General features: G+C 29.5%; 1 long non-coding RNA gene across 2 annotated transcripts in view; it reads left to right on the plus strand.

Annotated features, from left to right (window-relative positions):
- LOC101501877 (uncharacterized) overlaps positions 1 to 14,338 on the plus strand; it is a 21,297-nt gene extending 6,959 nt beyond the window's left edge. Inside the window, exon 3 of one of the 2 annotated variants that reach the window (XR_189496.3) lies at positions 14,094 to 14,338. This is a non-coding gene — a long non-coding RNA (uncharacterized lncRNA). Of the gene's footprint in view, positions 1 to 1,697; positions 1,715 to 14,093 lie in introns of those variants that run through there. The other variant, XR_012162414.1, reaches the window with a different exon arrangement.
- Positions 14,339 to 26,846: the final 12,508 nt, after the last annotated feature.

Genomic DNA, 26,846 nt, shown 5'->3' on the forward strand with positions numbered 1-26,846 from the left:
GGTTAAGTTATTATTAAACCCACTTCCAGATCGGGTCGAACCTGGGTTATAATGAAATCCAGATCCTTTCTTTCCGTTGGGCCCCGATCCACTTGGCCCACTTCCCTTCCAACTGCGAAGCCCACCCACACTACCACCTATTGAAATCAGAGACCCACGTAATTCTGTTTCGACATCACGAGCAATCTTCATTGCTTGCAATCTGGTTTGTGGATTCAATGTACGCACCTTCAAGCGAATGTGGTTCTTGAGTCCTCCCATGAAGTACCCAAGGTATTGCTCCTCCGGTAGTCTTGCTACTTGTGACGACACATATTCGAAGGTGGTAATGTATTCATCAACTGTTCCCGTTTGTTACAAATCTTTCATCTCTTCAAAGGGGTTATCACTTTGTCTTCCCCCATACCTTTCAATTAATGTTCGTTTCAACTTCGTCCAATTCAAATCGTCCTCTGTCTCACGCAACAAATTAAACTAGTGAATTGTTGCGCCCTCCATACTTAGCTTCGCCAATCTAAGTTTCACCTCCTCCGACGTCCCTTGAACTTCAAAATACGTTTCAGCTCGCGTGATCCAGGTCACAGGATCGTCACCATCAAATGATGGTAACTCAACTTTCTTCACTGCCATCTTATACTCTATCACTGAGTCCTCAAAATGTGCATATTGTTCCCCCGTTCCAATTGGTCGTTGCTCTAGCAACCTCGTGAACTCGCTCATCATAATTTCGCGAAATTCCCTCAACTCATGGCGAACAGATTCTTCCACCGCTGAGATTCTTGCTTCAACTGCTTCCATTCAATCTGACAGCTTCGGTGGCACGTACAACGTACAAAAATCACTGGTACTTCTCGAAGATCCGGCAGGTCGGACCAATTATAGAGTCACAGAAAAATAGGGATCTGTGAACGTAAAATGATAGCTAAAATGGAAATTTATTGATTTATGGAAGAAGGGAAAATTCTGATACAATGTATAATCCAGAGCAAAGCTCCTCTAGAGAAAATAGTATCTCCTAATTCAATGATAATTATAATTATTCATGAGCAATACTCCCATACCCTCCTTAATTTATTCCCCTATGTGTAACTGAAATCCCTAGAATTTAATGAGTTTCTCTGCCCTGTCATTAATAGACTGCTTATTCTCTTTTTTACCCTTGCGGACATAAGTTCTCCACACTGCAGATTTGGACCTTTCACTAGTCTTAAGCCCACTAATTCTATCAAATCTTAAAATCTACATTAACCTTAATGAACCATCAGAAATCTAACTCATATAAATTTTCTCTATAAAAAAAAAAGTTAGTAAGTGTCCTCACTGTTAGATAATATTATTATATATTAGTAGTAAGGGTATTTTAGACAATTCTATTCTTTTATATATATACTCATTGTAATCCTATTAACTTAAGTTTGGTTCATTCTATGTTATGAAATCCTAGAGTGGTTGTTTCTCTTCTTCCTCTTTTCATTGTTAACATGGTATCAAAGAGCTTTGGTTAATGTTGGGATCCTCGAGCTTGGTTTGAGAAATTCTCTACTGTGATCACTTCTCTTGGTTTCCGCTCTAGTGAACATGATTCTGCATTGTTTATAAGGTCCACCACTCATGGTCGCATTATACTTTCTCTATATGTTGATGATATGATTATTACAGGTGATGATGTTAGTGGAATTAATGAGTTGAAATTGCAGTTAGCCAAACAGTTTGAGATGAAGGACTTGGTAACTCTTCGCTATTTCTTGGGGATTGAAGTTGCCTACTCTCCTAGAGGCTACCTTCTTTCTCAATCCAAGTACATTTCCAACATTCTTGACCAAGCTCATCTTTCTAATACTAGAACAGCATATACTTCTCTTGAGTTGAATGTGAAATATGCTCCCTCGAATGGTGTTCCTTTACTAGATTCCACTTTGTATCGTACTTTGGTTGGCAGCTTAGTGTAACTTACGATTATCAGACCTGACATTGTTTATGTTGTTCATGTTGTTAGTCAGTTTGTTGTCTCTCCCACTACAGTACATTGGGTAGCAGTTATTCGGATTCTTCGTTATCTTCGAGGAACTCAATTTCAAAGTCTTTTCTTTCCATCGTCATCCTCATTAGAGTTACGAGCTTATTCTGATGCTGATTGGGCTGGTGACACCACATATCGTAAATCCACCACAGGGTTCTGTATCTTTCTTGGAGACTCTCTTATTTCTGGGAAGAGTAAGAAACAAGCCATTGTCTCTCGCTCCTCTACAGAAGTTGAGTATCGTGCTATGGCATGCACTACCGCTAAAATAATTTGGTTGCGTTTGCTTTTGTCTGATATGGGTATCTCTCTTTCTGAGCCAACTCCGATGCACTGTGATAACAAGAGTGCTATTCAAATTGCTCACAACTCGGTCTTTCATGAACGCACCAAACACATTGAGATTGATTGTCATCTTACTCGTCATCATCTTCAGCATGAAACTATTACTCTACCATTTGTTTCTTCTTCTTTACAGATTGTTTATTTGTTTACAAAGATGCATTCCATTAAACGTTTCCGTTTTTTAGTTGACAAACTCTCGATGCTCCATGTTAATGCATCGTGAGTTTGAGGGGAGATGTTAGATAATACTATTATATATTAGTAGTAAGGATATTTTACACAATTCTATTCTTTTATATATATACTAATTGTAACCCTATTAACTTAAATTTAGTTCATTCTATGTGATGAAACCTTAGAGTAGTTGTTTCTCTTTTTCCTCTTTTCATTGTTAACTCTCACTACTATTAATGATAAATCATTATAAATCACGGGTGCATCTATAATCTAAATAAATGAATTTCAAATTGCCAATACATTTGGAGCATATCTATTTAACTATACACAAAGGAAATGCATGTTTGCTTTTAGCTTATTTGCAGCCTTAGTTTCAATCCATCTCAATATTTTGTTATATGTGAATTTTTTTAATTATAATTTTTTTAGTTCGTTTCTTTTTTTATTTATAAGGGTCAAATACACATATGCACACAACAATTTCTTTTTTTATTCTGCACACTTTTTCCTACTTTAATTACTTTTTATTGGCAAATTGTTTTTGTATAATGTATTCCATATTAATTAATTATTTCCTTTTTCCCTTGAATTTGTTTTTTGTTTAAGTTAAATATATTCAATTCAGCCATACTTTCTACAATTTATTGTTCATGTCACCTTAGAAAGTATCTCCTTTTTTGTGTTTATCCTTTGGCATTCCTCGGGTAATAGGAAAACTAAAGTAAATTTAAATTTCAGATTCATTAGAGTCCATAATAGTATTTTAATAAAATTACTTAATTTCTTATAAAAAATTATTTTATAGACACTTTAGAATTAAAAAAATTTAATCATTAAACCAATGTAGTCTTTTGTATAATATTTTGTTGATCAAGTGATAATTAAATCAATTAATTTAATATTTATTGACATAATATTAGTTTTAAATAAGTTTATACTATTCTTATATTTTAAAATATTAGAATATGATGACACAATTTTTTTGGAGGTCTTTTTATTAAACAATTCTTTTAAAGGTCTTTTTATTAAACAAAATTTTTATTTATTTTTGGAAACTTAAAGTTGCGACTTTAGTGGTATTATCTTTGGGTCGATGCATTAATATTATCATTAACCAATATTACAATTCAGATCAAAATACTATGGACAAGTAAATAATATGTAAACCAGACAACCATAAATACTACTACGAAATATGTTGAGGACAAGGTTTTAGCTTTCCTATAAATCATATAACAACTCAACAAGGTGGATATTATTTTACGCAACAAGTTGTCTTCTTGTTAGTAAATATTTTAATATTAATTAATTAACATAACATTGACCTATGAAAAATTATATTTACTTATTAAATTTATTTTCATATTTATATGTCAAAATTTAAAAATGCTATCCATATTTTTTTTAATAAAATGTTATGAAAAACATGGATATAGAGAGGGTGATTTTAGTCGAGTAGGTACCATCTACTATAACAATTATCACACACAAAAAAAAAACATGGGACCAATCAAATCTTGAAGAAGAATAAAAACCAATAAAATATAGGTCTAACTGAAGGTAGAAACACGAGAAGGAGAGTTAAATTGTGTTTGACAAGGTTAATAACTTTTTGTTAATTTGATGATAACTGGTTGGTTTTTATGAATTACTTGTATAAGAAGCAATCAAATTCAAAGGTAGCAAACAACGATAATATAAATAATTTGACACATAGATTTATCCTGGTTCACCAATAATTCAGCTACATCCAGTCCCCTCATTCAGAAGACTTTAATCAACTAATCCAATTACCTTGAATTATAATCTACCTGACCCTTCAAGCTAGTCTTCCCAAACAGTCTGACAACCTCAAACTTTTGAGGAACTAACCACCTTAGCCTTACAAGCCAAGTCTTCTCCTAACAACCTCAGATTGAAGAAGGAACTAAACCACTATTGGGTTGAATACAAAAAATTAGAACTTGAATAGTTGCTTCTAAAAAAAGCTAATAATAATAACAACTCTCACACTCTAAAAAAAGAAAACTCAGAGAACATTTATCATTCGAACAAATATTTCTCTCTTTGAACCATAAGACTACTCTTTTCTACTTTTCGATGATTTTCTTCTTTAGCCATGAGTATCTATTTATAGTTAAAATTTGAGCTTCAATTTAGTCATTCTTTAATTCTAAATTGTATTTTGTTCAGATTGCATTTGTAAATTCTTCAAATTGATTATGTTCCTTTTTTGTTTAAATTGAGATTGTAAATTCTTCAAATTGATTGAAGTCATACTCTTTGACCATATCTTCTTCAAATCTTGACCATATCTTCTTTCATACTATTTGAAGTCAAATATATTGTTCTAATAAAATACTTTTGTTATCATATAAACTCTAAGTATATAATGAACTTGGTTCCAACATTAACATTCTACGATTAAAATATCTTAGGAAGCTTTGTGGTGAACCCACCAGGTAAAACTATATTTAAATATTTCAAACGATACAAGTTTATTTGTGAGTGAAACAATTGTCTTTCCAATAATCATGAGAAAAAATTTATTGAATAATATTAACGAATAAGTAGACCATTTTTTTCATTTGTTTTCAAGCCATCAACGAATCTGTAATATCACAATTTTGTCCGACCATTTAAAAAAATTCAAAAAATAATAAGTCATAATAATGTGTTTAATTTTATATATTTATGATCACGTTTTATTGTACTAAATTTTTTCAAAAAAGTCAAAATTAAACTCATAAATCTATTCTAATAATTGAGCTCACATTCTCTTTGATGTTTTAACAAATTGTCCAATTTATATCATAAAAAAATTAAAAAAAAATAAAAAGTAACAATATATAAGAAACAAATAAAAATAATGTTTTTGGTAGAAATAGTACACGTCTCCCTCCTCCACATTTTAAGCTTTTATGTTTCTCTCCTTTTGAATCTTCACCAATTTTGCACTCCATCAAAAAGTAGAAGTCACGTCTTCACAAATTTTGCACTCCACCAAAAAATAGAAGTCTCATATTTACTTGTCACTCCATGATTTATGCAAAACAATAGAAAAACTGGAACTCAATTTATCTCATGGACGCAACGGTTCATCCTTGTAGCCTATAAAATGAGGGAAAAAAATTTGGTTTCAAAGAGAGTTTTATTTTCCTAGAAAAAAAAAAGAATAGAGGAAAGAGAGTTTTTCTTTATTTCTAAGATCAACAAATAAAACCACCATCTTCTTCATCAACTCAATTGATAACCATAAGCAAATCCAAACCTTTTTTTAATAACACAACCAAAAAATCAAATGAAAAACACCTTAATAAAAATGTAGAGAGTTAGAGAGAGCATGAGCGACACATCACCACTTTCATCATCCTTTGCAAATCCCTTAGGAATCCATCATAAAATTGAGCTTCACAAACCACCACCACGGGTACTATCGTTAGAGCCTCCACACGCCCACCTTCATCAACTTTGACCTCCAACGAACCACCACCACGAGCGCTACCACTAGAGCGTCTACTCAACCACCACGGTCAACTTCGACCCTCGACGAACCACCACCGCAGACAACTCCCTTTTCGTGGGCGTTTTGTGTGTGTTTGTTCTCTCTCACTCTTTCTCTCTCTTAACAATGAAACTCATTTCTCTATGTGTGTGTTTGTTTACTTTTAAAAAAATAATATTCACAAAAAATAAATATTAGATTAATTAGATGTGACATCTTTTTAATATTTGAGTTGTTAAAACACTAGTTGTAGCACTTGGTGGCTTTAAAACTCAACTTTAAAATCGAAAATAATTATAAAAAAAATCTTAAATAGATTAACTTGATGAGACATCTTTTTGCTCCTTGAGTCTTTGAGACTCGAGTTGTACAACTTGATAGTCTTAAAACTCATTATTTTCAAAGTAATTATTCAAATCAAACAAACTCTTTTTTTTTTCCCCTGTTAAAACAACTTCTTTTTTTATCAACAACAAAACACAATTTCTTTAAAAACAATTAACACATCCACATTTTCTACCCAAGAACTACATTGGTTTGATTTCTCCATCGCATCAGGAGATGCGTAGGAGCAAGATCACACTCTTGTCAAGCACATTAATAAAAAATATCTTTTTTCCCTCTATTTTCTAAGGACACATTTATTTTAAAAATTAATTGATATTCATATTTAATAATAAGGAGAAATAATTATATTTAAGTTAATATTAATTTTGCACAATTAATTATAAGTAATCTTATTTTTAAGTCGTAGAGTGCTAATACCTTCCCTATACATAATCGACTATCGAACTCAAATTTTGGTTTCAAATACTCTTTTTTTATTTTTCTTATTTTATTTTTACGGGTTTCCCGAGTGGCGATCATTTTGGAAGTACATCCTATTTGGTTATTGCAAAGACCTTGTCTAGAGTGTGACTCCATTAGAAATGTAACACCCCAAATTTTATAATAAATATTTTCTTAATGAAATATGACTTTAGATAATTAATTTGATTTTAAACATATTTTAGAATATATGTGGATAAATCTTGTGATTAACTTTCGTTATATGGAAGTTTTCTATGATACGCTAATTTTGTATAGATTTGACTAAATAAGTGATATAAATAACAAATATTATATTTTATTATTTTATATATTTTCTATGAATAATAGTATTTTAGTTTAAATATTTTAAAGAATAAGATTTTAGGTGACTCTAGTTAATGTGATATTTTCTGGTATGTTTGACCGACGTTAAGTGTGCACATAATTATATTTAATTATTTATAAATATATTTTATTTTAATTATTCATTTTACAAATAATTATCTTGATATATTAGTAATTTTAATATTGATTTTCTTTATTTTTATATAGTTGCACATATTTATTTTTAATTATTAAGTAATATAAATTGTTGATGTTGTTTTTATTTATTTCATCATTTCGACTATTCTATAAAGATCATGTATTTTTATGTGATTATCATTGGGTAGCAGTTATTCGGATTCTTCGTTATCTTCGAGGAACTCAATTTCAAAGTCTTCTCTTTCCATCGTCATCCTCATTAGAGTTACGAGCTTATTCTGATGCTGATTGGGCTGGTGACACCACATATCGTAAATCCACCACAGGGTTCTGTATCTTTCTTGGAGACTCTCTTATTTCTGGGAAGAGTAAGAAACAAGCCATTGTCTCTCGCTCCTCTACAGAAGTTGAGTATCGTGCTATGGCATGCACTACCGCTAAAATAATTTGGTTGCGTTTGCTTTTGTCTGATATGGGTATCTCTCTTTCTGAGCCAACTCCGATGCACTGTGATAACAAGAGTGCTATTCAAATTGCTCACAACTCGGTCTTTCATGAACGCACCAAACACATTGAGATTGATTGTCATCTTACTCGTCATCATCTTCAGCATGAAACTATTACTCTACCATTTGTTTCTTCTTCTTTACAGATTGTTTATTTGTTTACAAAGATGCATTCCATTAAACGTTTCCGTTTTTTAGTTGACAAACTCTCGATGCTCCATGTTAATGCATCGTGAGTTTGAGGGGAGATGTTAGATAATACTATTATATATTAGTAGTAAGGATATTTTACACAATTCTATTCTTTTATATATATACTAATTGTAACCCTATTAACTTAAATTTAGTTCATTCTATGTGATGAAACCTTAGAGTAGTTGTTTCTCTTTTTCCTCTTTTCATTGTTAACTCTCACTACTATTAATGATAAATCATTATAAATCACGGGTGCATCTATAATCTAAATAAATGAATTTCAAATTGCCAATACATTTGGAGCATATCTATTTAACTATACACAAAGGAAATGCATGTTTGCTTTTAGCTTATTTGCAGCCTTAGTTTCAATCCATCTCAATATTTTGTTATATGTGAATTTTTTTAATTATAATTTTTTTAGTTCGTTTCTTTTTTTATTTATAAGGGTCAAATACACATATGCACACAACAATTTCTTTTTTTATTCTGCACACTTTTTCCTACTTTAATTACTTTTTATTGGCAAATTGTTTTTGTATAATGTATTCCATATTAATTAATTATTTCCTTTTTCCCTTGAATTTGTTTTTTGTTTAAGTTAAATATATTCAATTCAGCCATACTTTCTACAATTTATTGTTCATGTCACCTTAGAAAGTATCTCCTTTTTTGTGTTTATCCTTTGGCATTCCTCGGGTAATAGGAAAACTAAAGTAAATTTAAATTTCAGATTCATTAGAGTCCATAATAGTATTTTAATAAAATTACTTAATTTCTTATAAAAAATTATTTTATAGACACTTTAGAATTAAAAAAATTTAATCATTAAACCAATGTAGTCTTTTGTATAATATTTTGTTGATCAAGTGATAATTAAATCAATTAATTTAATATTTATTGACATAATATTAGTTTTAAATAAGTTTATACTATTCTTATATTTTAAAATATTAGAATATGATGACACAATTTTTTTGGAGGTCTTTTTATTAAACAATTCTTTTAAAGGTCTTTTTATTAAACAAAATTTTTATTTATTTTTGGAAACTTAAAGTTGCGACTTTAGTGGTATTATCTTTGGGTCGATGCATTAATATTATCATTAACCAATATTACAATTCAGATCAAAATACTATGGACAAGTAAATAATATGTAAACCAGACAACCATAAATACTACTACGAAATATGTTGAGGACAAGGTTTTAGCTTTCCTATAAATCATATAACAACTCAACAAGGTGGATATTATTTTACGCAACAAGTTGTCTTCTTGTTAGTAAATATTTTAATATTAATTAATTAACATAACATTGACCTATGAAAAATTATATTTACTTATTAAATTTATTTTCATATTTATATGTCAAAATTTAAAAATGCTATCCATATTTTTTTTAATAAAATGTTATGAAAAACATGGATATAGAGAGGGTGATTTTAGTCGAGTAGGTACCATCTACTATAACAATTATCACACACAAAAAAAAAACATGGGACCAATCAAATCTTGAAGAAGAATAAAAACCAATAAAATATAGGTCTAACTGAAGGTAGAAACACGAGAAGGAGAGTTAAATTGTGTTTGACAAGGTTAATAACTTTTTGTTAATTTGATGATAACTGGTTGGTTTTTATGAATTACTTGTATAAGAAGCAATCAAATTCAAAGGTAGCAAACAACGATAATATAAATAATTTGACACATAGATTTATCCTGGTTCACCAATAATTCAGCTACATCCAGTCCCCTCATTCAGAAGACTTTAATCAACTAATCCAATTACCTTGAATTATAATCTACCTGACCCTTCAAGCTAGTCTTCCCAAACAGTCTGACAACCTCAAACTTTTGAGGAACTAACCACCTTAGCCTTACAAGCCAAGTCTTCTCCTAACAACCTCAGATTGAAGAAGGAACTAAACCACTATTGGGTTGAATACAAAAAATTAGAACTTGAATAGTTGCTTCTAAAAAAAGCTAATAATAATAACAACTCTCACACTCTAAAAAAAGAAAACTCAGAGAACATTTATCATTCGAACAAATATTTCTCTCTTTGAACCATAAGACTACTCTTTTCTACTTTTCGATGATTTTCTTCTTTAGCCATGAGTATCTATTTATAGTTAAAATTTGAGCTTCAATTTAGTCATTCTTTAATTCTAAATTGTATTTTGTTCAGATTGCATTTGTAAATTCTTCAAATTGATTATGTTCCTTTTTTGTTTAAATTGAGATTGTAAATTCTTCAAATTGATTGAAGTCATACTCTTTGACCATATCTTCTTCAAATCTTGACCATATCTTCTTTCATACTATTTGAAGTCAAATATATTGTTCTAATAAAATACTTTTGTTATCATATAAACTCTAAGTATATAATGAACTTGGTTCCAACATTAACATTCTACGATTAAAATATCTTAGGAAGCTTTGTGGTGAACCCACCAGGTAAAACTATATTTAAATATTTCAAACGATACAAGTTTATTTGTGAGTGAAACAATTGTCTTTCCAATAATCATGAGAAAAAATTTATTGAATAATATTAACGAATAAGTAGACCATTTTTTTCATTTGTTTTCAAGCCATCAACGAATCTGTAATATCACAATTTTGTCCGACCATTTAAAAAAATTCAAAAAATAATAAGTCATAATAATGTGTTTAATTTTATATATTTATGATCACGTTTTATTGTACTAAATTTTTTCAAAAAAGTCAAAATTAAACTCATAAATCTATTCTAATAATTGAGCTCACATTCTCTTTGATGTTTTAACAAATTGTCCAATTTATATCATAAAAAAATTAAAAAAAAATAAAAAGTAACAATATATAAGAAACAAATAAAAATAATGTTTTTGGTAGAAATAGTACACGTCTCCCTCCTCCACATTTTAAGCTTTTATGTTTCTCTCCTTTTGAATCTTCACCAATTTTGCACTCCATCAAAAAGTAGAAGTCACGTCTTCACAAATTTTGCACTCCACCAAAAAATAGAAGTCTCATATTTACTTGTCACTCCATGATTTATGCAAAACAATAGAAAAACTGGAACTCAATTTATCTCATGGACGCAACGGTTCATCCTTGTAGCCTATAAAATGAGGGAAAAAAATTTGGTTTCAAAGAGAGTTTTATTTTCCTAGAAAAAAAAAAGAATAGAGGAAAGAGAGTTTTTCTTTATTTCTAAGATCAACAAATAAAACCACCATCTTCTTCATCAACTCAATTGATAACCATAAGCAAATCCAAACCTTTTTTTAATAACACAACCAAAAAATCAAATGAAAAACACCTTAATAAAAATGTAGAGAGTTAGAGAGAGCATGAGCGACACATCACCACTTTCATCATCCTTTGCAAATCCCTTAGGAATCCATCATAAAATTGAGCTTCACAAACCACCACCACGGGTACTATCGTTAGAGCCTCCACACGCCCACCTTCATCAACTTTGACCTCCAACGAACCACCACCACGAGCGCTACCACTAGAGCGTCTACTCAACCACCACGGTCAACTTCGACCCTCGACGAACCACCACCGCAGACAACTCCCTTTTCGTGGGCGTTTTGTGTGTGTTTGTTCTCTCTCACTCTTTCTCTCTCTTAACAATGAAACTCATTTCTCTATGTGTGTGTTTGTTTACTTTTAAAAAAATAATATTCACAAAAAATAAATATTAGATTAATTAGATGTGACATCTTTTTAATATTTGAGTTGTTAAAACACTAGTTGTAGCACTTGGTGGCTTTAAAACTCAACTTTAAAATCGAAAATAATTATAAAAAAAATCTTAAATAGATTAACTTGATGAGACATCTTTTTGCTCCTTGAGTCTTTGAGACTCGAGTTGTACAACTTGATAGTCTTAAAACTCATTATTTTCAAAGTAATTATTCAAATCAAACAAACTCTTTTTTTTTTCCCCTGTTAAAACAACTTCTTTTTTTATCAACAACAAAACACAATTTCTTTAAAAACAATTAACACATCCACATTTTCTACCCAAGAACTACATTGGTTTGATTTCTCCATCGCATCAGGAGATGCGTAGGAGCAAGATCACACTCTTGTCAAGCACATTAATAAAAAATATCTTTTTTCCCTCTATTTTCTAAGGACACATTTATTTTAAAAATTAATTGATATTCATATTTAATAATAAGGAGAAATAATTATATTTAAGTTAATATTAATTTTGCACAATTAATTATAAGTAATCTTATTTTTAAGTCGTAGAGTGCTAATACCTTCCCTATACATAATCGACTATCGAACTCAAATTTTGGTTTCAAATACTCTTTTTTTATTTTTCTTATTTTATTTTTACGGGTTTGATTTATCCTTTTGGTGAGGTCTTTTATCTTGTCATCTGCGATTCATTATCCTCTTAATCCCTTTAGATATCAGGACGAGTTGTAACACCCCAAATTTTATAATAAATATTTTCTTAATGAAATAGGATTTTAGATAATTAATTTGATTTTAAAACTATTTTAGAATATATGTGGATAAATCTTGTGATTAACTTTCGTTATATGGAAGTTTTCTATGATACGCTAATTTTGTATAGATTTGACTAAATAAGTGATATAAATAACAAATATTATATTTTATTATTTTATATATTTTCTATGAATAATAGTATTTTAGTTTAAATATTTTAAAGAATAAGATTTTAGGTGACTCTAGTTAATGTGATATTTTCTGGTATGTTTGACCGACGTTAAGTGTGCACATAATTATATTTAATTATTTATAAATATATTTTATTTTAATTATTCATTTTACAAATAATTATCTTGATATATTAGTAATTTTAATATTGATTTTCTTTATTTTTATATAGTTGCACATATTTATTTTTAATTATTAAGTAATATAAATTGTTGATGTTGTTTTTATTTATTTCATCATTTCGACTATTCTATAAAGATCATGTATTTTTATGTGATTATTTTGAAAGATGTTATAGTAATAATCATAGTTATTATTTTGAATATGAGAGTTTTGGTTAAAATTATACTTATCTATATTTAGGATAGATAATATTATGTTAAAATGAGTATTTTGGAGAAAGGTTTCTAGTATAGTAAAATAAACTATTTATTTATGAAGGGCTTTTGAAAATACAAAAAAATGAATTTTAGATTACACCCCTATTTTCTACTTCTGCATATTAATTTAGGCTATTACTGGCTGAACATTTTCTTTTCTACACCTGTGAGTTGTTCATTACACCCCCATTTCTGCTTCAGACTGGACTCCCATGTGTTGGGCCTTACAGACTATTTTACTCTTGCACCTGTACATCTGTCATCTTCACCCCTCAATCTGCAATTAAAAACAGAAAGAACAAACAGCAGCGCAGTCAACAGCACGCATAACACCCTCTTTCTCTCAAATTCGCCCTATCAATTCCTTGCCATTTTGAAATGATCCCAACCTCTATCCCACACAAAATCGACCACTGAATCCATTTTTGGGATCAATTTTATCAATCGTGACTCCGTTTAATAAAAAACAGTTGCGTTTCTTTCCTTGGGCGAGCTTTTTTTGACCGATTCCGATCACCACGTTTGTCGTCTCAAAAAACTGACATCATTTTTGGATTCCTCTCGTCGAAACCTTCAAGAAACACTACTCATTTGTATTTTTCGGTGAAGTTGACGTTTGACCCTTCCGGCGCTCTGACGAGTCGTCATGTCTCAACGATTTTGTGAACTCGTCGTTTATTTGGATTCGCTCGCTATAGCATTGCATTTTCTTGTGATTTTTTTGTTGTGATTAATATGTATTATGTGTGATAATAATTTATGCGATAATTTGATGTTACAGTGAAGTGTATTGATTTTCTTTGATTTTGATTATATAATGTGATGTTTTTCCTTGAAGAATGTTTGTGCAATGATACGGTTTATTGATGATTAATTTTTTTGTTCCTCTTATTTATATTATACTATCAACATGATCTCAAAACTCACCTCCTTCGTTGTTTGTGTTTGACTGGTTTGGCCCTGCATTTGCAAAATCGCAGTTATTACAAGTTAATGAGTCTCGAAGTTCAAGTTTGGGAGAAACCCTGCTTTGATAGGTGATACCGGGAATTAAGTGATGTAATGTGTATTTTAATTATGTTATTACAAATGACTTTTTATATGAAAACTTAGTACGAGTAAGTCTTGGGAATTAAATCAAGAAATTCTAGTTAAATCAAGTTCATTGATATTGTACTATTTTAATTGAGGAACAAAGTTGAATTGTTTCATGTGTATTTAGAGAAACGGGATATCCTAAATTAGATATTAAAGTTTTTATTCTCTTTAACATATTTTCTTTATCCGCTGCAAGTTTTCTTCAAATAATTTAGTATATATTATTATAAATGTTATTTTGGGGTTTAGGGTGTCACAAGAAATACCTACAGTTTGGATGCACTTCCTATTTATAGTGATGTTTCAATACGAGTATCTAACTCTAGAGACCAATTACTTTTAGGATTGTAAAGCCTACCTAGGAAAGTTTTCACAGATTAAGAAGCTTATATACTTTAAGATTTCTCTGATCTTGTGTTGTGATTCTCTTTACAACTACACATTCACTTACACACACTTGAGTGAGACCCTAATTCATGGTTTAAGTACAACTTAAGAATCGTCTGAAGTTGCATAGTGTCACCTAGAGTTTCATTTCTTTTGAGAATTATTGTCACTTCTAATAGTTTACCTGTTGTTGTTGACAATATTTGAAAATGGAATCCATTGCTCTAGGAACCATATTCAAAATCATAGAGCCAACTTGGGAGAGGGTCACTAACTAAGAAAACTCACAAAACTTTTAAATCTAAGCAAAACCTATGTAGGTCACAATAGGAGCATTTTTCTTTTCCAAATTGAAATCAACATTATCATTTGTTGAAAAAAATTGTATTTTTTTTTTGTAAAATAAAAACATTCTTTTTTATAGGGTTTCAATTTTATCTTCCTAGAGGGATGAAATAAAAACCTCATTCTTCTTCAACTCTCAATTTTTTTTTTTTTTATATTGTGTATATATCTTCTCTTATCAATTTTTTCACATTCCATAAAAATAAAAAGGGAAAATACAGTGACCATTATCAAAAGAAAATTAGTTACATTTTCAATAGCATTAATGTGTGCCTCTTTGCATTACTTGTCATTATACATCAAAACAAATGTGACTTCAAATCATTCCTCATATTAGCATCATCTAAAAGAAATTCAAATTTGATGTGTGTCATGTCACATTCTTGCGTTTGTCACAAGAAAATTCACTCTTAAAAAGATTTAAAACCAAATGCATATTTAAGTCATGATATTCATTTCCGAAAAAAAAAATAGTCTCACATGGAGATCTAGCATTCATATTTGCATATAGTCTATTGTGTCAATATACTATTATGACATTCTTATGCATATAAAAAAATTCAAAAAATTATTGTGGGCCAAATTTTAATTCTTCAATTTTATTTTTTGTGAAATACATATTTTTTGATAAATTATCCATAAAATTTGTTGTCATTTTTATCCATGCATCACATTTCAAGTAAAAAAATAAATAAATAAATCATCTTCATATGTGCAAAAGTGCATAATTTTTAATTTCGTATTGAACAAATTGATCATTTCACATAATACACTCAAAATTAGACTCACATGAAGGTCTAAGTGACATTAGCATATAGTTCACATTGGATATGTCATTACACCATCATATAATTCTAACAATTCTAATAGTACATGAAAAACTCATTGTAAATAGCCAAAATTCAAAAAACATCTTAGCATGCACTGCTTATTAAAAATTGAAGAAAAATCAATGGTCCATCCTTTTGGTGGCTAAATCTACATTTCACGTTGCATTTGCACATGCATGAAGAAAAAAAACAAAGTAGTTTGTATATGTTCACTTCCCTTTTTATTCATTTAGCAATGTTAACATATTAGTTTCATTTACATTTGAATTTGAAATAATGTTAATCATCTTAAAAAAAATGAAATATTTCAACAATTAGCTCATACTTGTTAAACATTGCTACACATTTGCATCATAGTCTTACATCATCATATTTTCATTCATGCAAGTCATTTTTTCTCTCTCTAATGACGAGCAAAAAATAAAAAATTAAGAATAATGTTGCATTCATGTAAAGCTTTTTTTTTTTCACGAGTGGTGTGTGTTCTTGAAATGATACTTATTTGCAAATAAAATGTTGATTTGGTCACTCTTCTCAAAAAAATAAGATTTATCAAATCATAAATGAACTCAAAATCAATTGAGACTCTTGAGAACACACCTCATAGTCTTTTGTTGACAAAAAACATCTAAATATAATGGTCAAATTTGTTAACATATGTGATTGACATAATAAAAAAACTTCAAGTCAAAAACTAATGTTACCTTTCTTTGAATCATTCATTTAATGAACATGCATGTCATGTGTTTCTACTTTTTCATGATCCCATTAATGTCCTCGTTTGTACACATTCTTTCGTTATTCTTTCCTTCTCGATCTTGCCTCAATCTCTTCAAAAAATTGGTTCACAAATTGAATTTGAAAGGGACACCTAATTGATTTCCAATAATCAAATCTCACAAAGTAATACTTTGAAAGTTCTAAATTGGTGCAAGTCATTTTAAAAAAAAAATTGAATAAAGGAAAAGTCTATTGGGATTGAAAACCTGTAGTGGAATCCTAAGCAAAAGTTAAGGGGAAAAAATTGAATAGATATGTCAAGCTTTGTCTTGAAATTAATTTTTTTTTGAAAATAAACAATCATGATTTAAAATGAATCTTATGATTTGTCGTTCAACATCCAAAAAAAAAAACAAAAAACCTATCTCTTGCTTCCCCCTTTTGAGCCAAAAAAGTGGAACTTTATTTTTCCTTTTCAAATATCCAAGACAAAGATCACATCTATGCTAGGAGTTTATTTGATCCCTCGTCACCTTTGCATTACTTATAATATCAACAAAAAAAAAAACTAAATTAGTCTATTAGTCAAAGTCCATAGATAAAGGAGATTGAAAAAATCAAAATAATAAAAGAAAATATGAAAGTAAGTGTAATACAAATTTTGGATTGATATCTCATGAGGTAAGTCTTTGATCTAAAAAATCATTGTCTAATTGACCAGGTAATAATTATTTGAGCCTGATACATCATTTTTTTTTTTACTTTATAACTCTCTTAGTCACTCACCATATTACATGTCGAAAAGGTCCATTCTGATATATTATTGATTGTTCATTATCTGAATTTTTTAATTTTGAGAAAAAATTACAAATCTCGTTAGCAATATGCTAAAATAATCTCGTTAAGGACTTGCACGCTCAGGATTCTTTCAAAGAAAGAGAACCCTTTGACAAAATTGTGGAGATCATCAACGAGATCAAATTCTTTGTACATAAATAGATGAATATTATCATACTTATCAATGAGGGAAATCTTTCAAATGATAGACCAAAATTCAGACATTTAGTATTCCAACGAGATAATACTCATTTCATTCATATTCATATATTCTATCAAACAATTGCTTGTTAAGTCTAAATTAGATCCCACTTTCTTAGGTAATCCCACTTTCTTTAGACTACAACAATTGCTTGTTAAGTCTAAATTAGATCATGCCATCCTTCATAGATTGAAGCAATTACCAGGTTTTCAAAATTCATGTATCTCCATCTACCACCAAAGATTTCGTCCTCCTTTTGAGGTACGATCGTAACCAAGCCTTTCTATCTTAAATGCATTGTGATGCACGTTTAATTAAAAAAAAAATGCTTCAATGGAAGATAATATAAGTTCGTTAACATGATCTAGAGTTCTTTTGCAATCTTCAGTTAACATCTTTGAACAAAAAGAGTTAATTTTTTAGGTGTTCATTTCAATAAAAGACTAAGGTGGTGAAAATTATTCGACGACTGGAGTAAAAAATTATAATTGGTCATATTTTTTCCCAAGAAGTCCTCACTCACTCAACTATTGTTGGAGTTATCAAGATACACTAAATTGCAACAGTTGAGTGAAAATAATGATAAACATAAACACGGTAAAGTTGATTTTGTTTGAGTTTAAGTTCAAAGGTTATTTTACATATTGAAAATTTCAAGAAAGTGATCAAGTCAAGAATTCATTTCTTACACAAAAAACACATTTCTCACCATACAAGGTCATTGAATCCTCTTATTCTAAAAAAATGAACAATGATAATAAACAAAAAACTAAAGATCAAGTGTGCATCTTGAGTTTTTGCATCAGTAGATACAATTATAGAATGTAGATCCATGCACCTTGTACTAATCGTGTATGCGTCATTCTAGCATCATATCATGCATCTCACCTCATGCATCTATGCATAACTTGATACAATTCATGCACCTTGCATCGTGCTCATGTTTAAAGATCTCACAATCTTCTAATTATATGGCATGTTGTATGCTCGCGTCAAGCCCAACGTCGAATGACACACAAATTATTTCCCAAATACCACTCCATCCCTAAATATTCGCACAAAACAACCAATTGACAATCTACTCGGTGATTAAAATAAGATTTGGTCGTATTTGAGTAACCTTTAAGATGTACATCTTACTTGGTTATGACTAATATTTTGTTTGAGTTGGGGTAACTTACTGAATGTACATTATGTTTGGTTATCACAAATAAAGATTATGGATAAATTTAGTTGTGGCAATAAAAACTAGTCCTATATTTGCAGGACATGAGTTATGACATCTTAAAGATCTTATAAAATCTCAAAAGGTCAAATTTTTATTGGCAACTCAAACACTAAGTCCAATATTTCATTGGTACCTTAGAGTCTAATGTTCATTGGAACTCCAAAGCCCAACATAGACACCTCAAAGCCTAACATAGACAACTCATCAATTGACATATAAAATAATAATATTAATGATAATAATAATAAGAGAAAATAGATGGTACGCTGATAGTGTAAATAAATTTTACATTAATAGTGAATATGAACCTTTGATTTTATTTTCACACTAAAACTTTTAACAACCATCAATAAATAACCATCCAATAAACAATATATGGTTGACTGTTATTGTAAATTTTTGCATGGTCATTAAATCCAATTAACAATACTATTACTAAAAATGTTAGTGGGCCTATATTTAAAGGGCATGCAAAGGGAGGTGCAAATAATAAGATTAAAAATAAAGGAGCAAAAAGTCAAGTTAAAACCACAAATCCTCAAAGGGTACATATATAAAAATTGAACTTGATGATGCCGTTAATTTTAAAGTGAACTCGGCATCTCGGGAAGCACATTATCAAAAGCCTTTTTATATTCTTACTCAATTGATCCCTTTTGTTCCTTATGAAAGTGTTCAGCCGGAACCTTCAAGGTATACCAAATTTTGAACTCAAGCTCAGCATCATGAGCCTCAAGACCCGATTAATTATGGAAAATATGGATGAGAATAGTATGAAGGACATTCAAAATCTAATTCAACAAATTAATGCTTTTTATGAGCAAGATATCATAGCTATGGCTTCAGCAAAAAATGTATACTAGCTTGCAGGGCTCTCTCTTCTCCTTTTTAGGTTTAATGATGTATAGCTTAATCTGGAAATGTAGAGGCGTTGGATAAAAAATTCTCTTTTCTAATTCGTGATTATATTCATATATATCAATTTAATATAGTGGGAATATAATATATCAATTTAATATAGAGGTTTCTTTGGAACTTCACATCAGTGGCATCAAAGTTGATTCTGATGTGAAAAAAATTGGCTTTGATGGTGGTGTTCTTGTTGAAGCTCAAAGTTTTTCTGGTGGTATTTGGTGTCTTTGGAACACTGCTCGACTAAAGGTCAAGGTTTTGGCTACTACAACTCAATGTGTGCATTTGGAAATTAATCCATCTCACCCTGACGTCGGGGTGTTGTCAATCATTTACGGTAATCCTCATTTATATGCTCGTGAAACTCTTTGGGAAGATCTGGTCAGTTTTTAAAACTCTAACCACTTAACTTGGTGTCTAGTTGACTGTATTGACACTTGTAACTTGATTGATTTGGCATTTAAAGGTCCTCCCTTTACATGGAAGTATGGTAATTTAAAGAAGATACTTGATCATGCTTTATGTACTTCTGATTGGAAAGTTGGCTTTCCTCATAATCCGGTCATCAATATCCCTATTCATTCTTCTAATCGTTATGGCATTTGGCTCCAAACTTCAAACCCACACAAGATGCTCATAGAAACATAAATTATTTTAAAATTTTGTGTCCTTGGCTTGATCATTCAGACTTTCAAAATCAGGTCCAATCTAGTTGGATTACTTTTCACTCTTGGATTAGTAATGTTAACCATCTTACTAAGAATTTGAAAATTTGGAACAAAATGTTTTCAAGGATATTTTTTGTAGAAAGAGGTGTATTCTTAATCGATCAAAAGTTATTAATAACGTTCGGTTATAGGAGGATAACAAAATATTGGTGGTGTTGAGAGTTCAACTTTGGAATGAGTATTATGTTATTGTCCATGAAGAAGAGGCCTATTGGTTACATCAAAGTAAAAGTTGAAGTAACAATGTCAACATAAGGAAGGGGGTTTGAATTATAATTGTCCCTTTTAAAAATTCCTATTAAAATACTGAAAGTTTTAACTCAAGATTAATCTTGGTTATAAACGAAGAACGTTCTTGGTTAGTGGAAAAACAACAATATCAATTTATCAATATAAAATTTGAATGTAAGATAAATAATAAATAGAGAGATCACACAAGCATATATCTTGGTTCACCCAACACATGTTATGTCCAACCCTTACAAATGTGAGATTTTCCACTAAGTGCTTCAAAGCAAGAAAGTTCTTGGTTTTCACACTGTTTTCATATATCAGTCTTGATCTATTATAAAGTTCTACATTTCTTCCTAGAAAGGATTTTCACATGTTACCTTACACTATTTCAGAAAGGATTTTACAAATTACCTTTTAAATCATAAAAGGATTTCTACTACTTAAGTTATGTTAACAATATAGTCTTGAGCTGCAAAGTAATGATTTTGAGAATATTAGAATTTGGGTATTGCTTAACTCTTGTTTGAGAAATAGATTCTATATATTAGAACTCAATAATCACTGATTCTAATATCACACTAAGAAATGGAACTGCAACTTAGAATGATTTGAGAAGGTCGAGTATGATTTGAATGAGTGATGTTTTGCTTGGCTCTTTGAGTTCTGATTTGTTCTTCATCGTGAAGCTTTATTTATAGACTTCAAGAGAGCTTATGACAGCTCATTTAACCGTTGGAAGTAGTCCAATTGTCACGAGTAAGTGAATGGATAAGATCAGCCATAAAACAAGATTGTTCATGCTGAAATCAGGAATGTTCTTGAGAACCAAGAACGTTCTTCAAATTGGTTTGAGATGGGCTAACTTATATTTGTGATATTGGCAGTTTTCTAAAATGATTACAAGCTTTGAGTCACGTATGCAGGTCTGTTTGAAGGTACAACAACAATGTCTTTTACAGCCTGTCATTTGTACTTGCATCTGCTTGACTTGGAGAATGATCTTGTTTTATGCTTTTTATGAAGCAAGGTGTTGAGTCTTCGAATTTTGGAATAATTCTTCCTTAGATTGATCCTTATATATTTCTAATGAATATAAGGAATGGATAACACTTCCTGGATATAATCTTTTACATAAAAATCTTATCATTCTTGTTTATGGTAGATGTGGAGAACGTTCTTCGTTTCTAGAAGTCTGTCTAGAACGTTTTTTGTTTTACTGATTTTGTTTTCTTTGATTTTAATACGATTTGCTTTGTAATGCTTGATACCTATCTTGTTTTAACACACTTAAATACACATGTTAAATACCAAAACACTTAGAATCATAATTAGAAGTCTTAATTAACTTTTTGTTTAATTATCATTCAAACATTAATTTGAGATTGCATCCTACACAATCAAGGTTTGCATACCATCAACAACAACATCAATAACAACAACAACAAGAGTAGCAACAACAATAGTAGCAACAACAACATGATTTAGAGGAAGTGGAGCAAGAAGAGGAGGAGGAGGAGGAGGAGCAAGCACGAGAATTGAATGGCGAATGAGTTGTTAAACACTCTCATGAAAGATATGTAATCTAACCTTCTGGAAACTCGTAAGTAAATTTTCTATTTATTTAAATACTTCATTTAATTTAATTTACTATGTACTATTTTATATTAATATTTTGGCTAAATTATATGTGTGGTCCCTTAACTTAATTTCAGGTAACGTTTTAGTCCTTTATCTTTTTTTTTTCCCGACTTAGTCCTTTATTTTAATTTTAAATGACAATTTGATATTTTATGTTTTAAAATTTCAACAACGTTATCCTTCTTTTAAACAAAAATTCAAAAAAGAAATTCAATCAAAACTCATAAAATTAATTATATTCTTCAATATAATACAAATTTCATCAAATTCGTAACGCAAATCTTCAAATAAACTCATATTTTCATACTTTATTTGATACTATTAGGAATAAAGGACTAAATCGAGAAAAAAAAAAGATAAGGGACTAAAACGTTACCTGAAATTAAGTTAAAGGACCACAAATGTAATTTAGCCTAATATTTTCATTTAAATATTTAGGTTCTTACCGTTTAAGATTGCAACAAAAAGAATGAGGAACATCTTGAAACGAGCTACAGGGTTTAAAACTTTTCTCAACAATTTTTTTTGATAAAAAATTCGATTTAAAATTTTTTTGTGAAAAAAATTAATTTTTTTATGATATTTTTTTGAAAAAAATAAATTTGAAAATTTTTTCATAAAAAGAATCTCAAAATTAACAAATTATTGGAGGCCTGTGAACCCCTCCCTTAATCCTACAAAAAATAATGAGTCGGAGCTTTAAAAAAATTGGCTTAATATTAGAGGCTTAGTAAAAAAAAACTAAAGGAGACTTTGGAGTTTAGGGCTTTTTGACAACTCTAGTAATAAGTAATTGATTAAATGAAGTTAGTAATATCTCAATGAAGTTAGTAATAAATTATCGAAAAACACTGTCGAAAGGTGGAAGGTCGGTGGAGTGATGGCAAAATCAGAATTGTTTTAGAGTTTTTGAGATTTAGGATTTTTGGAAGTTGAGTGGATAAAAACCGGATAAACACCAAATCCAAATATAAAATATAAGTGAGTATCCAACCGGTTCATAAATAAACCAAATTATAACCATGTGATTTTAACCGGATATTTAAAATGGATTTGGATCCGATTTTAAATTTGGACCACATAATCGGATTTTTTGCACAGTCCTAATGGCGACAATTGCAACAGTATTGGGCTACTAATGAAACATTTCTAAAGAAATCAGAGATTGGTAAAAAGAACAGAACTTTCGAGAAGGGAGGTTGCCTACACACGGGGGGTTGCATTAGTGTTGCCAACATGTTGTTAATTTGGTAAAAACTTAATTAATTTATAATTTTTCAATATTTATTTTTCAACATTTATTAAATAGCGCTTTCTAATTAAATATATATTATTCTACATCTTCTATTGAAATAGAAATATAGAACGAGCATAAATTCAAATGTCGATGAGATACATTACCCCATGTATGATAGAAGAGGGTTCGTCGTAGATGTTCACTCAATGACGGATTTTGCATAAAATATTGGGAGAGTCAGATAACGATAAGTATTAAGTAAAATATTATAATTGAAATTCATAAAATTCATATAGCTTTTTTTAAAATTTCACACAATTCATACATAATCAACAAGTTGAAAAAGTTAGAATTTCAATTCTCACAAGTTTTATAATTTTCACAAGTCACACAATTTTCATAAGTTTTTAGAACTTAACACACTTCAATCAAATAAAATATATCCATTTTATAGTTTTTATCTTTGTCAAAAACCTTCTTTTTAAAAAATACATCAATTTTCTTATGTTTAAACATCGTGTCACTCTTACAAAAATACACAAATTAATTAAAACAATTCATAATTAACAAACAATATCACACTATCATATATCAATGGTTAACATATAAAAGTTTGTTAATAGGTAGTAGTTGAGTTGCTAACTAGGGTGTTAGAGTTGTTTGTTAGAGATTAGTTAATTTATCATTCGATATTAGGTAATTTATTTATATATAGAATTTGTTGTATTAATTTTATTATATTTTATCAGTATAAATTCTAATAAATGTCTACCTCATCTTTTGTATCTCTTCAATTGCATAATTTTTAATATGACTAGTGACTTAGGTTATAATTTAAAAACAATTAAATAATCTCTTTACATTGAGAGGTAAAAATAAGATGATTGTCTGACAAAAATCATTAATATTTGTTTTTTTTATAGTATTTATAGAGAAAAATTAGTTAAATAAAAAAAAATTGAGAAAGAAGATATCGGATTCTCAAAATCATAAATTTTTTAGAATATCTTATTAATTTATCACTATAATTTTAATTATTTATCATTATTATTTATAAATATATATATATATATATATATATATATAAAAGATATCGTGTCCTTTACCTCTTAATAAGGGGTTTTGTATGCATATATCCCTTTTTTTAATTTTAATTCCTCAAATGCCCTACTCTGAAACAATATTCCCTGAATGCCTTACTTTTTCGTTCCAATAGAAAGTCGTTCCATGGGAAAGCGACCTCCTGAAGAGGAAATTTTTTTAAGTTAATAGGGGGTCGCTTCCTGGGGAAGCGACCTCCCACTGCGTTGATTTTTTTTTTTTTGTTATATTTTAAAAATAGTTTACTATTAGAATTATTAATTTAATTATTTAAAAAATAAAATACTAATATTAAATTAAAATAAAGTATAGTAATAAATTATAAATAAAATTTATATTTTAATTATTATTATTATTATTATCATTATTATTATTACTATAATAAATAATTATTATACGTATAATTAAAAATTATTATAATTAAAGTGATTAAATAATTATTATATTAAAATTTTAAAAAATAAATAAATTAAATGATAATAAAAATTAAATAATGATAACAATTAAATGAAAAGAAATTTATATTGATAACATGAAAATAAAATGAAATACATTAAATTATTAATTTAATTATTTAAAAAATAAAAATACTAATAATTAATTAAAAATACGTTAATAATTAATTATTAATAAATGTTATATTTTAATTATTGTTATTATTATAATAAATAACTATTATACTTTTAATTAAAAATTATTATACTTAAAATGATATTAAAAATTAAATAATAATAACAATTAAATGAAAAGAAATTGATATTGATAACTTGAAAACGAAATGAAATACATTAAATTAATAATAAAAAAGTACATCAATCAAATTTGAGTAGATGTGCCAGCAGCGTTTGGACAATGTTTTCTAGTATGACCAGAGACCCGACATAACCCGCATTTTCTTGGTTCTCTTTCTTTACTGTCCATTTCTGTTCTAATGCGTTTGCTCTTTGGACGACCTTTCGCGACTCTCCGACTTAGTGGATTGTGATACACCTTAACACCTTCATATTGTGGCCAATATCCTTGGTTTGGTATGGGTTGGAACACTTCATCATAGACTTTTAATACCGTTTCCACTTTATACACATCGGGTATAAGGCTCCAATAATTATACTTTATGCTAGAGCATGTTGTTATGACATGTGAACAATGCATATGTTTAGCTTGATATATTCCACAATCGTACCACTTGTTAGAAAGGTTTACACTGAAATGACCAATTGGTCGCCCTTCTCTTGGAACCACTGTCTCGTGCACCATGAAAGTATGGTTGCTCTGATCAAAACTATCCACCCTATGACTATTGGATTTACTTATTTCCAATTTCATAAAATCTATGCAAGGTTTTGTGTATACTTGACCAGAAGCTAAAATCGATGCGTGTTGTTTTCCCATGGTTGGAAATAGTGTCCCTGTTTTAAAATAAGTCGATTGCACCAAAGCAGTGATGGGAAGGTTGCGCGGGCCTTTTAATACTGCGTTGATTGACTCCACAAGGTTGGTTGTCATCGACCCCAACGACTACCTCCAACGAATGCTTGACTCCAATCTTGTCGAAGTATGTTGTCTAACCATTTCAAAGCATCCGGATTTAGCATGCCGATTTCTCTACGGTAGTATCGATATGTAGGCTCGTTGATAGAGTAACCTGTATTAAAACAGTAGACAATTATATAAATTGAGAATAAAATTATTAAAAATTAAGAAAATTATAAAAATTAAGAATGAAACTATTACCCATAGAAATAACTTTTTTCTTCAAAGCATTGTCTTTAAATTCCCTTGTAAAATTTTGTGCAATATGTCGGACGCAGAACATATGCTTTGACGGAGGATCTTGCCACCCATTATTCGGATTATTATAAGCACTCTTAATAGATTCATGTCTATCGGAAATCAAACAAATGTTGGCTTGTGGAGTGACAAATTTTCTCAAATTTCTCAAAAAGAAACTCCAACCTTCTTTTGTCTCACCTTCCACAATAGCATAAGCAATAGGAATTACGTTGTCATTCCCATCTTGTGCAACTGCTACCAATAGAGTTCCTTTGTACTTGCCGTACAACCAAGTCCCATCAACTTGTACCATTGGTTTGCAGAATTTAAACGCAGATATACACAGAACGAAAGCCCAAAATAGTCTATGAAAGATCCTTATCCCATTTATCAAACTATTCTCATGATAAGCTGGGATGGTTTCCATTTCTATTTTAGTTCCTGGAGCAAATGTTTTCATAAC

The sequence above is a fragment of the Cicer arietinum genome, chromosome 3 (assembly GCF_000331145.2).
Source record: "Cicer arietinum cultivar CDC Frontier isolate Library 1 chromosome 3, Cicar.CDCFrontier_v2.0, whole genome shotgun sequence".
NCBI classification, from domain to species: domain Eukaryota; kingdom Viridiplantae; phylum Streptophyta; class Magnoliopsida; order Fabales; family Fabaceae; genus Cicer; species Cicer arietinum.